The sequence below is a fragment of the Quercus suber genome, unplaced genomic scaffold (assembly GCF_002906115.3).
Source record: "Quercus suber isolate HL8 unplaced genomic scaffold, Cork oak 2.0 scaffold_831, whole genome shotgun sequence".
In the NCBI taxonomy this organism is placed as follows: domain Eukaryota; kingdom Viridiplantae; phylum Streptophyta; class Magnoliopsida; order Fagales; family Fagaceae; genus Quercus; species Quercus suber.
Window position 1 is genome coordinate 200900 of NW_027070261.1, and position 17898 is coordinate 218797.

A 17898-nucleotide genomic window follows, 5' to 3' on the forward strand; every position below is an offset into this window, starting at 1 on the left:
TTCATAACTCTTATCATAACCAGATCTCTTTTCAAGGTCAGGAAGACCTTATGTTTCTTCAAACTCCTCAGGTCAGCCAAATCTAGAGGGAGGAATGGAGGTTGTTCTAGGGCATTGGCCACATAGCCAGCCTTCCCCTTTTGGAAGTCTCTGATGGAGGAGTCTAGGGGTAGAGGGGCTCCATCCAGCTTTAGCAATGGGTTCCATGTTAGAACCCTAATACGTTAGTTCGGCACCGCCTAGGCAGAGCTCCTCCTTTGTGGCCCTTTTGCAGCTCTTGCCCCTTTAGAAGGATCTTTGTCCTTATTAGGCTGAATTTCACCCTTCTCAAACATCTCATTCCTTACTTTTTTTTTTGTCAATTTTCCTCTTCTTTTCTGGGGGCTCGATAGGAGAGATTCGAGAGGGAAGAGGAGTAGGCGGATGATGATTAATGACCACCTCGGGCGTAGTTCCCCCAGCATGGGACTCAAGCAACTCAAGTAGGCTGGTATTCTTCCATTGCAACACCATGGTTTTAGGAATGTTGGTTGTTTCTTGATTGTTGCTTATTTGAGTGGAGAACAGATGTCTTGAACTAACGCTTAAGGAATCTGCAAACTCTGGTTGGCTAAACGCGTCAAAATCCTCCTCCAAGTCCACTACCTCAAGCTCTCGGACGGTCTTTTCTTGCTCTAAGTTTGGAGGGATCACTTCCTCATCAACAGTCTGCTGGTTAGTTTGGTCGATGTGCTAAGTCTCTTTAGGGGGAGGGCTAGCAATAAACCCAAGAACAGCAACGTCAATCAGAGGTAACCGAGGATCCTTAGCCTTGATTATGTGCTTTGGAGACTGAAAGCTGGAAGAGATGGGCTTGTACCCAAGGATGACGTGGGCAGCACGCAGTTGTTCGTCCTTGTGGAGAAAAATCTCAGATTGAAGTATCCTGTTGAGATCCTCATGGTTAACTAAGTTAAAGTTGGGGGTCGTGAACTGTTTATCTGCAACAACAAAAATGAAAATATGGTAAGAGACCATGAATTAGTTAAAAAAAAAAAGGTTCTTGTCGAAGAAAAATTTGTTTGTGTATAAAAAAAAAGAATAGATCAAAAATAGAACTTTGTTATCTATGGGGAAAGATGGTTCACTCAAACCTACAAACATGCCACATGGCTGCCAATCTCGTGTTGGACAATGTAAACTATTGTGCCATTCACCCGAGATGATTAGAAAGTCTTAATCTAGACCTTTGTTGGATTCAGGAAGACACGAGATTAGCCTGACTAAAGGAACCCTAGTTTTAAAATAGTACCTCGTGTCTTTGAGGTATTGACAATTATATACCCAGTTACCATCATGATGGGTGAGATTAACTCCATCTTATGATTTAAGGCATTTACGCTACCTAGTATCCTAAATAAGTTGGGCGAACACTGGGTCAGGCAGAGCCTATGGAAAATTAAAAAGTCCCTAGTTACTTTACCTATGGGAATTAACATTCCGCCCTCTACAAAGGCAATCATAGGGATTACCACTGCCCCTTCCGGCCTCAGGTCTTGCCACTCTTCTAAGAGGCAGTGCTCTATTGTTACTTCGGGTGGTATGTTATACTTAGCCTAAAAAGCCTTTATACCCTCGAGAGTATCAACTAAACTAGCAAACCTACCCATTTTTAGGAAAGGAGAAAGTGAAAGTGAAAGTGAAAATTGTAAGACAAGGAAGGGAAGGATCCTAAAACTGATATGCAAACTAAAAGGTACTTACAAAGAAATAGACAGGGGGCACCTCAGACCGCTTCTTTAAGAGATTGAAGGTTGGGAAAATGGGAAAAATGGTTCCCCTACATCCCTTATATAGGGAGAAAAGATGAGCGGGAAAACTCTTACTTGAAATCCCATGAAAGATCTCTGCCATTGTATCTTCATCGTGTCATAGAACATGGGGGATGCAACGCCATATTAAGCAATAAATGGAGCTTTATGAATGTCAAAGTGTCAAGGATGTGCGTAGAGCAGGTGAAAAGACACCACCATGTGGGAACACTCCCAAAATGTGTCAGAATTGGAGAAAATAATCAAAATCCCATCCTCACTAGAGTGGAAAGGAGTAGAGTTTTGAGGGGCTATTGTGGGAGCATGTGATTTGAGCATGTTTTTGGGCTATTGGCCATGTTCGAGGATGATTAAAGATCCATGTGCACATTGACAGGAAGATTGAGGAGAAAAGAAGAACTGACGCGGGAACCCAGGTTCCCGAGGAGCAAAGGCATCTTAGGAATGCTTGAGGTAGTCAACCATGCTGGAAAGAGGAGCTCCAAGGAAGGTAATAGAGTCATGTAAGCAATGGAAAGAAGAAATATCTGGGAAGGGGACTGCCACCTCCACATTTGATGCATTGCACCAATTGAATTGACCACATTTATGAAGAAATGACACCTGAGTAGTGTCTTTACAGCTCACAGCCCCTCCTACTACCTCTAGAAAGGTCTTGACGGGACAAGCATCCAAAGGGTTACCTAGAAATTGAACAGGTGGAAGACTGGGATGTATTGGAGGGAACTATATAAGGAAGTGACGTTCACAAAAATGGGCATGCAACACTGGAGAGAGAGAGAGAGAGAGAGAGAACAAGAACTCATTGTAAAAAGATTATACTTGACCAATATATGAACAATTTGTCCCCGAACTTGCTCGAGGAGAGATTTTATGTTGAATTTATGTTTCTTACCCTTTTAGCTTGAGCCTAGTCATTCTTGAGTTTGAACTTACGTGGCTTTGTAGTTTGCTTATAAAATCTACTCTCTTACAAATCTATTGTTTTGGACTTATTGGGCTAGCTCACACTATTCTTGGTGGGCGTAAGCCACAATTCGAGTCCCTACACATGCAAAATATGATCACATTGCTATGAAGACTTTTCATATGTACAGAGTATTTTAAATATAAAATAAAATTTCCAAAAAACTTGTAAATTGAATGGTGTCTTTTGTTTTTTTTTGAATACCTCAATTCAGTTTAAAGCAGGTTTATTTCCAACCCCACTCAAATTTATGGTCCGCAAAAATAGGACCAATCTAGGATTGCCTCAACACATTTTTGAGCATAATCTTAAATATTAATTGAATAATATATATTTTAATATTATTTCATTTAAAAAACTATTTTTCTTGCCTTTTGAGATATAATTACTAATTATGATTTTGTGTTTAAATTTCACTAAATTTTTTTTTCAATTGCTAATATCGCTAATCCACTTAATCTTTCTTATGACATAGTCAATCTTAAATATGATTTTATCAGTTTTAATTTTGAATAGATTCTTTATGTAGACGCAAATGTAAAATGTATCGTTAATTAATATTTTATAAGCAATACATGCATTAAAAAAGAATCTAGCATTTTTATAAAATTTAATAAGTTAATTGTAATATTTTCATCTATTTGTAAAAAAATATATTTTGAAAATTTTAATTCTAAATACAAATCTAAACAATCAATTTCAAAGTAAATATCATGGGCTTCAGGTTGAACAATGGATTTCAATAATGAATTTGTCTAGAAAACTATTAATTCTAAATTTAATTTTGATAGAGAGAGAAATAAAGAGTAAAACTCTAGGGAGATTAAAATTTTTTTACACTTTAAACTTAAACTATTGCAAACATAGTAATTTTTTTTTTTGATATGATAGATAATTTTTTGTTATGTAATTAAGTTTCTAATAATTTTGTTGTCCTGGGTACAAACATATCCATATCCTATTGAACTAGTTTACTATTTTGTGTCAGTTATATTCTTTGGTTCTTACCCAAAAAAAAAGAAGTTGTATCTTTGGTTCAGTTTATATTTTTTTTGTTGTTTTTTTTTTTTTTTTTTTTTTTTTTTTTTTTTTTTTTTTTTTTTTTTGCGCAAAGGATTCAATTTGTTTAGCATTGGCTTCTAAACTTCCTTCCTGGATGAAGAGTTGTTGCTTTGATGCTTACTACTTGCCCTTCTAATTGGTTTCAAATTGGACTAATCCAAAAAAAGCTGTTTCTATTTGAGAATTTCTATTCATAGTGTTTCTTAAGAGTTGAGATTTATTACCGCAATCTTTAGCTGATGGTTATTTATAAGTATAAAGTTTTTGTGGGACTTTGTGACGGGGGGGGGGGGTAAGGATCAAGGTACAAATCTACAAGAACGAGCTTTACACACACACACACACACACACACGATTTATTACCGCACATCTTTAGCGTGATGGTTATTCTATAAGTATAAAGTTTTTGTGGGACTTTGTGAGGGTGGGGGGTAAGGATCAAGGTACAAATCTACAAGAAAGAGCTTTACACACACACACACACACACACACACACACACATATTACGTTAGAGTATAATCTCTATCTTGAATCTAAAAAAAAAAAATGTTGGGACTTCACACATTACGTTAGAGTATAATCTCTATCTTGAATCTAAAAAAAAAAAAAAATGTTGGGACTGAAAGTGGAAATGCCCTTCCTAACAACCCAATAGTAACTAGTAACATATCATTTATCCGCCATTTTCTAAATAAACTCAATAAACTAATCTCTCCCAAAATAAACACTCAATCTCAAATCTTTATGCCATTTCAATATGCTAAAGGCTTGTTTGGTTTCAAAAAGTGGTGTATTCACTTTTTATTTTCTTTATTCTATATTCAAATCCTGAATTTGAATATAGAAAAAATCACACATTTTCACACTTGGTAGTGTTTGGTAAGTTGTTTTGAATACATAATTTGGGTATTAAATACATCATACCCAGGTTTGGTTATTGTTTTCTATTTTTTTTTTTTTTTTATATAAAAAAGTAACTTTTCTCACTCACACATGTCACATTACTAAAAAAAAGTAACTTTGTGTTTTCAAAATATTTACAAATATGCCATTGTATTAGTAATCATAGAAAATGAAAGCCCTGAAAAGTTGTATTGATTTTTTTTTTTGTATTCAAATCCAACTTTTAGGATACTAAAAATGAAAACTGAAAACAAATGTTAAAACCAAACTAGTTTTTTAGTGGTGGGATCTACTAAAAACTAAAAATGAAAACAAAAAACGGTAATTTTTTTTCAACTAACCAAAGAGGCCCTAACAAAAAACAATGGCTATCCTCTTTCTCTGACACCCACTCTGTGAAAAACTATTGATTTATCAATGAAAATTAGCACCACTCATAACTGATCTGTATTTTAGGCCCAAAATGATAAAAAATGTGAACAATGATTTATCAATGAAAATTAGCACCACTCATAACTGATCTGTATTTTAGGCCCAAAATGATAAAAAATGTGAACATGTAAACCTATTACAAAATATTTTGACACATTAGTATTTTATCATAGTAAATTATTAAGGTTTTATTGGATCCATTGCTTGAATCATGCTTGCTTTGGAGAGAAAATTTAGGAGAGAAAAGTAGAGAGAAAGAAGTTTTAATGGGTGTTTAGTTGGGAAGGGGAGTGGAAAAAAATGTGGTGGGGCCTAAGTGTTTTCTCCTTGGGCCCACTAATTTTTTTTTTCCTCAGAATAGAGAGAAAACTAGGGGGAGAAGATCACTAACTTGAGCTGCCCAAAATGCCCTTGCACATTCTTCTTTGCTAACATTTTCATTTTCTACTATCGCATACTCTTGGTGCGATGGTCACTTTACAAATATAAGTGCTTATGGGGCGTTGGGGGAGGGGGGCAAGGGCTGGGGTTCAAATCTCCAGGAGGCAGCTTCACATTTATATACACTTAAATTAGGATAAAGTAGAATTTATATCTTGTATTAAAAAAAAAAACATTTTTCCTTCTCTGTTACTAATCTATGCACATTCACGTTGTTTTGATTATTATTATTATTTTATTTTTTTTAGCTCACTTTTTTTCTTTTGTTTTATTATTTTCTTCCATAGTTCCTTTCTCTCTCTCTCTCCTCCTTTTTTTTTTTCACCCGTCTTTGGATCTGGCTTGTGCCTTTGGAATAATAATTAAAAAAAAAGTGAAATGTCCATACATAATTTTTTAAATAAATAAATGTGAATAAAAAATTGTATTGCCTTTTATTTTATTTAATAGAGACATAATTGTAAATTTATACTAATTTCATTTTTCATAGATTTTCATCTCTCAACTTTTTCATCATCTCAGTCAAACACGTATGAGAAAAAATTAAATTTTTCTATTCTCCAACTTTTTTATTATTTCTCAATTTTCTATGCTCTTACTTTTCCACCCCTTTAACCGAACAACCTAAAAGTTCAAGGATTGATTTCTTTTATCTCATTTGATAAAGTACAAGAAAATAGATATTGCATAAGGAACAGTATTAAAATTACGAAATGATTGCAAGTTTGCAACTGGTTTAAAATCTTTAATTAGATTGAATTTTCAAGATACACATGCATATATAGGCTCCCACTTGGGTAGTCTGATAGGAAAATCTTGGCGTGGCTTTAATCATTCTCATGATATTCGTGAACCTACAATTTTCTTTTTGACATCTGAATAATTTTTTTGTGGGGGAGAAATGTCAACCATCGCACTTGGCTCTGTCTCTGCAAACAGACAAAGAACTGGAATAAATCAAGAATGTCCAAGTTGTAGCCAAACTGAAACCGCTCTACATGTAATTCGAGATTGCCCTTGAGCCAAAGAGTTTGGGGTTTCATTTCCAGGACAAAGGGCCACATCCTTCCTCCACAAACCACTTGTGCTTTATGGTTACAAATGAAATCTAAGAAAAAATGAGTCAATGGTCTTTCATTATTCGCTTTTGGTGTCTGGCTATCTAGAAATGAAAGAATCTTCAAAACTATTCGATCAGCCCTAGCTTGTCTGAATATTTTCATCTTGCACACCCAATTAATTAAGGAAAGAAGCCAAATTAAAATCACTAAAATTATTAACTGGAACTGGAAGCCACCATTTGTCGCCCTTAACATTGACAAAAGTACTTCAGGTAATTCGGGGGGGTTGTTTTTAGAGATGGCCGCGGTAGCTGGATCCACATCGATCGGATTTTCAACTATTAATTTTGCAGAGTTATTGTTGGAAATAAAGGAGAGATAATACCTAAATTTTCCTTGGAAATTTACACAATTTGATTTTACCAAGAGAGGTGGCAGAGATGAGTCGTGGACCAAGTTACTGTCTTGAGACAAATCGTGTCGTCTACGGTATATCCGATGTAGTTAGACAAATAGTTTCTACACGTTGCCCCCAGGATACAACAGCCCAGCCACCTTTTGCTGATTATCCTTGCGAGCCTACACTGCTCGTAGGATATAAGCTCTCTATAGTACTTTCTTTTCCCAGAAAAGTTTGTAAAAGATAGAATATTTTTGTGAGTTGTAAAAAGCAATAGATGGTAAGTGTTTAGGACAGTAAAAATTATTTTTGAAAAATTTTCAGCTTTTTAATTCAAAAATAATGTGTCTTCTACTTTATTTCTTTCCATATATATATATATATATATATAGCCGGACCTTTAACTTCTCCTTAGCCAAAAAATCAAAAAGAATTGATATCAATTAAATAGTCATAAAGTTATTGTAATAAATACATATATTATATATATATATATATATATAAACCGGTCAAACTTTACAAAAAATCAAAAAGATTTGATATCAATTAAATAGTCATAAAGTTATTGTAATAAATACGTATATTTTATATATATATATATATATAAACCGGTCAAACTTTTTTGCTAAAGTCTCATACGTTGGGAACAAAGAAAAGGTCATGATGCTATGAAATTTAATGCCCCATAGAGTACGTTGCTGTACATTATTACAATACCCTTTTTTAAAGTTTTTGAATATATATATATATATATATATTACAATAAATTGCTGGCTGTTTGACTACTTTTCAAATAGTAAATATTTGTGTATATATATATATGGTAACTTATTAGAGCATAAAATAATTCAGCAATAACTGTATATTTAAGTGCTGAAATTCTTTCACATATGACGTTATTATGTCATATTCAAATAAGATAATAAAACCAAATATGCTGACAATTATGGTATTAATATTACATTAATGTTCATAAATTTCCTGATTAAAACCATTGACAAAAGCTATTCAAATTTTGAATTAAATTTGAATTTCAAAATTTAGTATTCAACATATCTGACATTAAGGGATAATTGATACACATAAATGAGTATCAAAATAAATATAATATTTTTTATTAAAATATCCAACTGTTATGGGTTGTTATATAGGGTCTAACTCTTGCTTAAGTTAGGACTTAAGTATATAAATAAAAGATATTGATTCTAATCCGGGGTCCTTGCACCGGATTTGATTTCTTTAATTAATTTATTATTGCAAAATCCTCAGCCAAAATTTTTGGATCGTCCTTCTGCATCACATCTTCTATGAAACCAATACTAAGAGCATCTCCAACAGATGCTCTATCTCTATTTTTTGGAGATAAAATGCTACTATTCACACTCCAACCGGTTCTCTAAACACAAAACTTTTCCAAATTTTTTTTTGAAGTTGCTACAGTAGTTCTTTTAATTTAGAGAACATTGTAGCAACTTCAAACCATTATTTTATCTTAAAAAAAATACCCGGCTGAATAAAAAAATATATTCTCACTTTCCTCATCTCTTCTTTGTTCATCTGTCTCTTTCTCAAATGGTAACACAATCAAAACACAAACACAATTTAAAATCAGAATAGAAACAACAGATCAAGAATAGGAAAAAATACAAATTTAATTAGAACAACAAATCTAAAATTAAAACAAAAACAATAGATCAAGAACTTGAAAGCCTATCCAAGTTCCATTGTAACAACAAAGTGAATTAGAACAAGAAAAGATGGAAGAAAAAAAGAAAAAAGAAAAGAAAAAAGAAGAAGATAGATGAAGGCCAATCTCTTTGTCAGCTGTGTGTGTGAGTGAAGTGAGATGAAGAAGAAAGAAAATAAAAAACAAAAATGCAAACATAGAGGAGAAGTCAAAAAGATCATGGTCGGCTGTGTGTGCGAATTGAGCCAAAGAGGAAAGAAAATAAAAACAAAAAGGAAGCACAGAAGAAGAGGAGAAAGAGAGAGGGAGGTTCTGGAATCAAGTGGAAAGTAGAGATAAAAAAAGGAGAGGATGGAGATATATGGGTATACGTGTGTGGTGGAGAAAAAACAAGAGAAAAAAAAAAGAAAAGAGAAAAAGAAAACGTATGGATGAAAGAAAGGAAAAGAATAAGAAATGGTCGTTTAGAAATACTATCACAATATTTTCACAATAAATTTTAAATAATTAGTTAATATTGGTGAGTAAAAAAATAATTTTAGTAGTGGGTTCAAATTAGAACTAGTAACAACTTTCCACATAAGATTTTGATGTGATTTTTGTGAAAGTATTGAGAAAAATGTTATGAATATATCACTTTTCATTGAAAAATATAGGCGAAATTACATTATTGGTCTCTGGAGTTTACCTTATGAGCACAATTAGTCCCTAAAGTTTTAAATAAGCATTACTGGTCCTTTAAGTTTAAAAAATGATTTATGTTAGTTCTTTTATTAACTTCCGTTAATTTTATTCTTAGGTGGCTAACGGAATAATGATGTGTCATATTTTGACTTTTATAATTTGATGCGTAAAGTTTGTGAATTTGCCAACTTAGCATGTGACTCATTGGGACCTAGCCAACCCTTCATCTTCCTCTCTTCTCTTTTCCCAACAGGTGTTGCTACCACTTCCACCACCATCGTTAGCCACTCTTTCCTCTTGTTCCAAATAGTTTTTGTTACTGTATTAGCTAGCACGAGCACCTCTATGTCCTTTACCAATCTCTGTCAGCTGCTATATTTCCAAGGATCTACAAATGACAAAAATATTTAAATCTATTTGGTTAGTCTTCAAATATTTGAATGATTTTAGGTATTATATTTAGATTTTTTATTATTATTATTATTATTTTTTTATAGTTTTTGCAAAGCCCCATACCATTCATCTACGTGGGATCACTGGTTTCTTTTTATTGCATAAATCTTTTTTGGGTTTTTTACACCCAATCTCAGACTACTCCTATTGACAGAAAGGATCTGTGGTCAACGATTCTGATTTAAGAGAGAGGGTAAATCTACTCGCTTTGCCACCATAATTTTGTTGGCTTTTTGAGGTGGTCTGGTGACTCCATTAGAGGACCAGAAGACGGCAGAGTGGAGAAAGGCAACGAGAGGAAGGGAGGCCAAAATCCTGAAGCCAATCAGTTTTTTAAAAAAGAAATATTATAATAAATAATAATCCATTAAAGATTACATGGCAATCTTATAATTAAATAAGTGATGTGTCATTTGACACTTAAGTTGCCACATGCCACTTCATTAGTTTATTAGCCACGTAGGCAATAACACTAACCATAGTTAGCAAAATGACTAAAATATCTCGATTTTTAAATTTAAGGGACTAATAGTGCTCACTTGAAACTTAAGGGACCAATTAAGCTTAGAAGGTAAATTTTAGGGACCAATAGTATAGTTTAAATGAATGAAGAAATCACATCAAAAGTGGGTAGAGAATCTGTTGGAAAATAAAGAATAAATGAAGAAATAATATTTAAATGAGATAGAGAATGTAATAGAGAATCTGTTGGAAAATGTTTTTTAAAAAAATGGGTAGTTAAAAGGTAAAAATCACTATTTATTCTTTAAATAGTACAAAAATTTGGAGAATTTGCTGGAGATGTCCTAATGCTCTAAGAGGGGACTGAGAGAGAAAAAAAAAGCAAGCTATAAGAGTACAAAGTACAAAACAATGTCCAACTTTTGTATCTGTATGAGATCTTTTGCGGTTGTACTCTTAGAGAATGTTTATCACAAAAAAAGAAAAAAAAAAGAAAAAAAGAAAGAAAGAAAGGTACTCTTAGAGAGTGTCCTATGATACCTTTGGTATCTAGGCACCCACCACGGGGGTTACAAGGACAAAGCTGATGATGTAGTATTGCTCTATGTTAATAAATAAAAACTTAAAATGAAAAGTCAATTGAAATTTTCAAAAATTTAAAATAAATAAATGAATAAAAAAGAAGCTATTTTTATGTCTGCATAATTGAACAAATCCTCTATATTTACGAAAATTATATGTTGAGCTCCTATATTTACGGTAAAGCAACCTAGCTAGCAGCCGGCGAAGTCCAAACCATGCTGGATAAAGATAATGGTATTGACTAAGATGGAATTAGGAGTGTCGATTTGGGTTAGCGTGTCGGGTTCGTGTCGTGTCGAGATAGGGGTATTCGACTAAATGGCTCAACCCTAATCCAACCTATTTAATAATCGTGTCATGATCCTTCAACAGCTACCCTAACCCGACCTGTTAATAAGGCGGGTTGACCTAACCCAACCCATTTGACACTCTTAATAAACGAGTCGTGTTGGGTTGACACGAATGTAACATAACACATTTCAACTTGCATAATATTAAATATAACATCCATTTAAAAATATTTTTTTTTTACATCTCAAAAAACAGTGCATACAGTTCAAGTCTTCAACCCACATTCAAAATAATATAGTTCAACAAAAATATAACATTCATCTAGAAATAAATTTTTTACACTCCAAAAGAAGTGCATACACTTCAACCCAAATTCAAAATAACAAAGTTTAACAAAAATAAAATAAAATAGTTCAACAAAAATATAATATTTTTGGAAATCGCCAAATGCTAAGTATCAATATTAAAAGAATTTGAGCAAATAGTAGACTAATCCTGACTATGATCACGATTATTATCCATAGATTCTTTGTTGATGTCCAAATTCATAACATCTTCCACAAACTCATCCAATTTTATCTGTGCAAGTTCTATGCCAAAAAAAAAAAAAAAAAAATAGTAGTTCTAAGGTCTGTAAAGTTTCAATTTCCAATTATATTCATTGTAAATTTTTGTAATTACTCATTTTTCTTTTTAAATTTAAAATATATGTTGTATTTGAAAGGTATTTGACAAATCTAAAATCAAATAAATATTTATTTGTTATACGAGTTAAATGGGTTGTGTTAAGTGGGTCATTTCGGGTTGACACAAATAAATTGGCGTGTCAAATGTGTCTATTGTGGGTTACGTGAGTTGACTCGTTTATGACACGTTTCTTATCGTGTCACTTTCGGGTCCACCCGTTTATGACCCAAACCTATTAAGGCCCAACCCTAACCTAAAAAAACCTGTGTCTGGTTCGTGTTGTGTTTGCGGGTTGGGTCGAATATTGACACCCTTAGATGGAATGATAGAAAGTGCTCAATTATTATAGCATAAGAGTATAAGATAAGTCCCCCTTTTTGGAATTCAAACTCAAACCTCACAACTAGGTTTTTATTTTATTTTATAATCTTTTATCTTGTTTACAAAAAATAAAATTATCTAATTTTGTATAAATTTATAGAATTTTATTTTTAATTTATTTTTAAAATTTATAATACATAAAAAAATTACATTTGACTTATATATATATATATATATATAAAGCTTTTAGTATGTGCACCTGCAAAAGTTGACCACTCCACGTCAAATGTAATAAAAACTACGTATACTTGTTCTCATTTTTTTAAGGTATAAGTATGTTTTAGCATATTTTTAGCAAAAAATAGATAAGTTGTTTCCAAACGGACATTAAGTTAAATTTTTATTTTTATTACATTTGAAGTGGAGTGGTCAACTTTTCCAACTGAACATAGTAAAAGCTTTATAAAAATGGCTAAAATGCAAAACTGATCTTTAAGTTTTTTCAGATTTCATTTTAGTTCTCTAACTTTGTTTTCGTTCATTTTAGTCTTCTAAGTTTCAGATTTATTCAATTAAGACATTTCCATCAACTTTTATTTAAATTTTTTGAAAAAAAATATGGAAAACATTTTTCAATCATTAATTGAATTTTTTTAATTAAAAATTTTTGTAGAAAAATCTAAAAAATTGAAAAATTAACCACAATATATAACAAAAGTTGATGGAAAAATCTTAATTGAATAACCTTGAAAGTTAGAGGATTGAAATGAACAAAAGCAAAGTTAGAGGAATGAAATGAAATCTGAAGAAACTTAGAGACCAGTTTTGCATTTAAGCCTATATATATATATATATCCAAAGTAGTTTGAACTTTGCATGCCAGGGGAAAATGAAGCTCTCTTCATTGTTCAAAGTAATCTCCAACGAGATTATCAAACCATCTTCACCAACTTCGACCCATCTTCGCCATTATCAGCTTTCCTTTTTCGATCAAATAATGCCTCCCATGAATATTTCATCTATTTGCTTCTATGAAAAGAATGATGCATACTCAAAATTCAGCATTAATAGAGCTGCCAAATCTAGTGTACTTAAACAATCATTGTCTAAAATCTTAAAGCATTGCTACCCTTTAGTTGGTCGCCTTAAAGACAACAATCTTAGAGCATCTACATCAATATGGGGAATTTTTTTTTTTTTTCCATTTTGCACATCTAAAACCTATTTTTTCTATCTTACACCTATTTTTACAAAACACCCACATCAATTTGTCTATTATACACATTTATTCAAATAAAATATTCATTTCTTTAACAGTGTCATCTCTCTCACAAACCCAACACAACCCACACACGATTATCTCTCATTGACCCGAAACAACCCAAACAACCACACAACCACCATCGAAACAATCGGAACCCACACAAGATCGACACCAACAACCAATTGGAACCCACTGTGCAACAAGATCGACACTAGTAACCAATTGGAACCCACACAACCCAAAGAACAACCCAACAAAAATAGCCCACCACAACAGAAAAATAACCAGTAACCAACAAATCGGCAATGGGAAAAAACTAGGAAAAAACCTAGTAACCAACAGATTGGTGATGGGAAAAAACTAGAAAAAAAAACCTAGCATCAAACAAATCGGCGATGGGGAAAAAAACCAAAAAAAAAAAACCTAGCAACCAACAGATCAGCGATGGGGCTTAGGTTGGTGGTGTGGGTCGGTGAGAGAGTTGATATGATGAAATGAGAGAGTCTGATGACATGAGAGAGAGTTGATCAGTGAGAGTGAGGTGAGAAAGGAAATGAGAAAAAGAGAGTGAGGTGAGTCAGAGGTAGAGAAAGGAGAGAGAAAAAAAGAATAAAAAAATCATTTATACGGTAAATAGTAACCGAGCATATATACACGGTATTCGTTCATTTATACAGCCATGATGTATATTTGCACATTTTTACAAAGATTGATGTAGGTGTTTTTTGGGTTAGAATGTGCAAAATTGAGGAGTTTTTGTATTTTATACATTTTTGCAACCACTGATGTGGTTGCTCTTAGTGTAGGCTGCAATGATGAAGGTGTCTTGTATCGTGAGGCCGAAGTCAAGTGCCAACTTTCAGATATTGTTGCAGAGCCAAATCCAACAGAAATGAAGAAATTTCTTCCGTGTGATGATGGCACACACCATTTACCCTTTGCAGTAGTCAACCACTTCACTTGTGGTGGTATTGCCATTGGCGCATGCATTTACCACAAGCTTGCCGATGGCTCATCCTTTATCAACTTTATGAAAAATTGGGCCGCCACAGCTCGATGCGAGAGTGGTGTTATATATCCACAATTTCAATCATCCACTTTATGCCCACCTGCAACTAATTTATCTGGATTGACCCAACATATGTTATGACAAAAGATATGCCTGTATTAAAGAGGTTTGTATTTAGTTCTGCTTCAGTAGAGGCTCTTAAAGATCCTCCACTCCTGCAAGTAAAGGTGATTAGTTTCTAGGGAAATTACACTAAGTAATACTGTAATAGTATTGTTTTTCCCACATACTTAACCATCTGGAGGATTCCGATGGACCTCATTGGGATGATCTTGGCATTTTGTTGGATTGTTTCTTCTTTTCAAGGCAAATTGGTAGGAACCCAAGCGAGAATAGCCTCAAAGCATTCTCTATCTCAACCTTGCGGTGATTTCAATCCGTCCAGAATCCCCCCTACAGTTCTCCTTTAAAACGTTCGAGGCAACCCCTTTAGTTTCTTCGGATCCCTACCATCCATATTTTGCCGCCTTTTAGAACCTCAAGTACCAGCAGCCCCCTTCTACACGAGGAGGCATCTTTTGATTATTCTTCAATTTATAATTGGAAAATTGTTAGTTCACATTATACCATTCATGTAAGATTTATATTGTAGACGAAACTATGTGTATAATGTTATACATGTTTATTTAGTTTACAATGTAAATCTTACATGAATAGTGAAATGTAAATCAATAATTTTCTTCTATAAATTAATGTGTAAAGGAAATTATAGAAGTGTAAGAAGTATGTTACGTCTAAGAGACAATTATAGAAAAATCTCAAGAAAAACTTGTATGGTTTTCCAAGTAGTTTTCTTCTCTTTTCCTAGGTCAAATTAACCCACTTGTCGAATTTAACAAGAAATAAACTAGAAGCATTAGCAAAAAAAAAAAAACAAAAAGATATGTAAGAATGTTTTTATTTTTTTATTTTTGTGGACAAGAAGAAATTTTATTGAAGAAACTGGAGAACTAGCAGCATACAAAGGAATCAAGAACTGACTATACTGCCAGCAACAAAAAGCACTAAAATAGTTTATTTTAGCTCTAATGGTGCCTACCCAATGAACAAACTGTGAAATATCATATTCTAGCATATGAAAGGAGCTCCTTGTCTTTTTCAAATTTGACCATTTCTTCCTCTTTCAAGTTTATCCACGCCTCTATTCCATCCCCAAATTTGGTGTCTGTCAACGTAATTAGATTCTTGTGAGGCAGGCTAACCCGACCAATCCACAAAGGTTTTCCCCACCCGAAGTTAACGTCATATCTAGGAAACCCACACAATCCTGAGAAAGTTGAGACAACTGTATCTGGTGCCATGACTTTTCCACTAAACTCTTTGACAAGATCCAACTGTTAACTACACTTTCGTAGATTTTTCACGTCAAACTTGTCGAGTTTTCTTTTTGCATCTCTCAACTTGTGCACAATTCCATACCAATCTTCCTGGCTGGTTTCTTTAGACACAATGGCTGGTATGAGTTGGAATAAATTTCCAAACGAACAGTCAGGTAATGGAGGATTCATCCTCCTCCGCAAATTCACTACATAAAGAATTATGTGGAGTTTTTCAGACTCAGACTCTACTTGATCAGTTGTGGTCACATATCGATTCTATATAAAAGTTGACAAGCCATCAACACGGCTTGGGTATAATTCTAAGCCAGTTGAGCTTTCTACATATTTTGCTTTAAGAGCCTCTACTGAAGCAGAACTAAATACAAACCTCTTTAATACAGGCATATCTTTTGTCATAACATATGTTGGGTCAATCCAGATAAATTAGTTGCAGGTGGGCATAAAGTGGATGATTGAAATTGTGGATATATAACACCACTCTCGCATCGAGCTGTGGCGGCCCAATTTTTCATAAAGTTGATAAAGGATGAGCCATCGGCAAGCTTGTGGGAAATGCATGCGCCAATGGCAATACCACCACAAGTGAAGTGGTTGACTACTGCAAAGGGTAAATGGTGTGTGCCATCATCACACGGAAGAAATTTCTTCATCTCTGTTGGATTTGGCTCTGCAACAATATCTGAAAGTTGGCACTTGACTTCGGCCTCACGATACAAGACACCTTCATCATTGCAGCCTACACTAAGAGCAACCACATCAATGGTTGCAAAAATGTATAAAAATACAAAAACTCCTTAATTTTGCACATTCTAACCCAAAAAACACCTACATCAATCTTTGTAAAAATGTGCAAATATACATCATGGCTGTATAAATGAACGAATACCGTGTATATATGCTCGGTTACTGTTTACCGTATAAATGATTTTTTTTATTCTTTTTTTCTCTCTCCTTTCTCTACCTCTGACTCACCTCACTCTCTTTTTCTCATTTCCTTTCTCACCTCACTCTCACCGATCAACTCTCTCTCATGTCATCAGACTCTCTCATTTCATCATATCAACTCTCTCACCAACCCACACCACCAACCTAAGCCCCATTGCTGATCTGTTGGTTGCTAGGTTTTTCTTTTTTTTGGTTCTTTTCCCCATCGCCGATTTGTTTGTTGCTAGGTTTTTTTTTTCTAGTTTTTTCCCATCACCAATCTGTTGGTTACTAGGTTTTTTCCTAGTTTTTTCCCATTGCCGATTTGTTGGTTACTGGTTATTTTTCTGCTATGGTGGGCTATTTTTGTTAGGTTGTTCTTTGGGTTGTGTGGGTTCCAATTGGTTACTAGTGTCGATCTTGTTGCACAATGGGTTCCGATTGGTTGTTGGTGTCGATCTTGTGTGGGTTCCGATTGTTTCGATGGTGGTTGTGTGGTTGTTTGGGTTGTTTCGGGTCAATGAGAGATAATCGTGTGTGGGTTGTGTTGGGTTTGTGAGAGAGATGATACTATTAAAGAAATGAATATTTTATTTGAATAAATGTATATAATAGACAAATTGATGTGGGTGTTTTGTAAAAATAGGTGTAAGATAGAAAAAATAGGTTTTAGATGTGCAAAATGGAAAAAAAAAAAAAAAAAAAAAATTCCCCATATTGATGTAGATGCTCTAAGATTGTTGTCTTTAAGGCGACCAACTAAAGGGTAGCAATGCTTTAAGATTTTAGACAATGATTGTTTAAGTACACTAGATTTGGCAGCTCTATTAATGCTGAATTTTGAGTATGCATCATTCTTTTCATAGAAGCAAATAGATGAAATATTCATGGGAGGCATTATTTGATCGAAAAAGGAAAGCTGATAATGGCGAAGATGGGTCGGAGTTGGTGAAGATGGTTTGATAATCTCGTTGGAGATTACTTTGAACAATGAAGAGAGCTTCATTTTCCCCTGGCATGCAAAGTTCAAACTACTTTGGATATATATATATATATA

At 33.7% G+C, this 17898-nt stretch overlaps 1 pseudogene; it reads right to left on the bottom strand.

Moving 5' to 3' along the window:
* Positions 1–732: 732 nt before the first annotated feature.
* LOC112033123 (homoserine kinase-like) overlaps positions 733–17898 on the bottom strand; it is a 38522-nt pseudogene continuing 21356 nt past the window's right edge.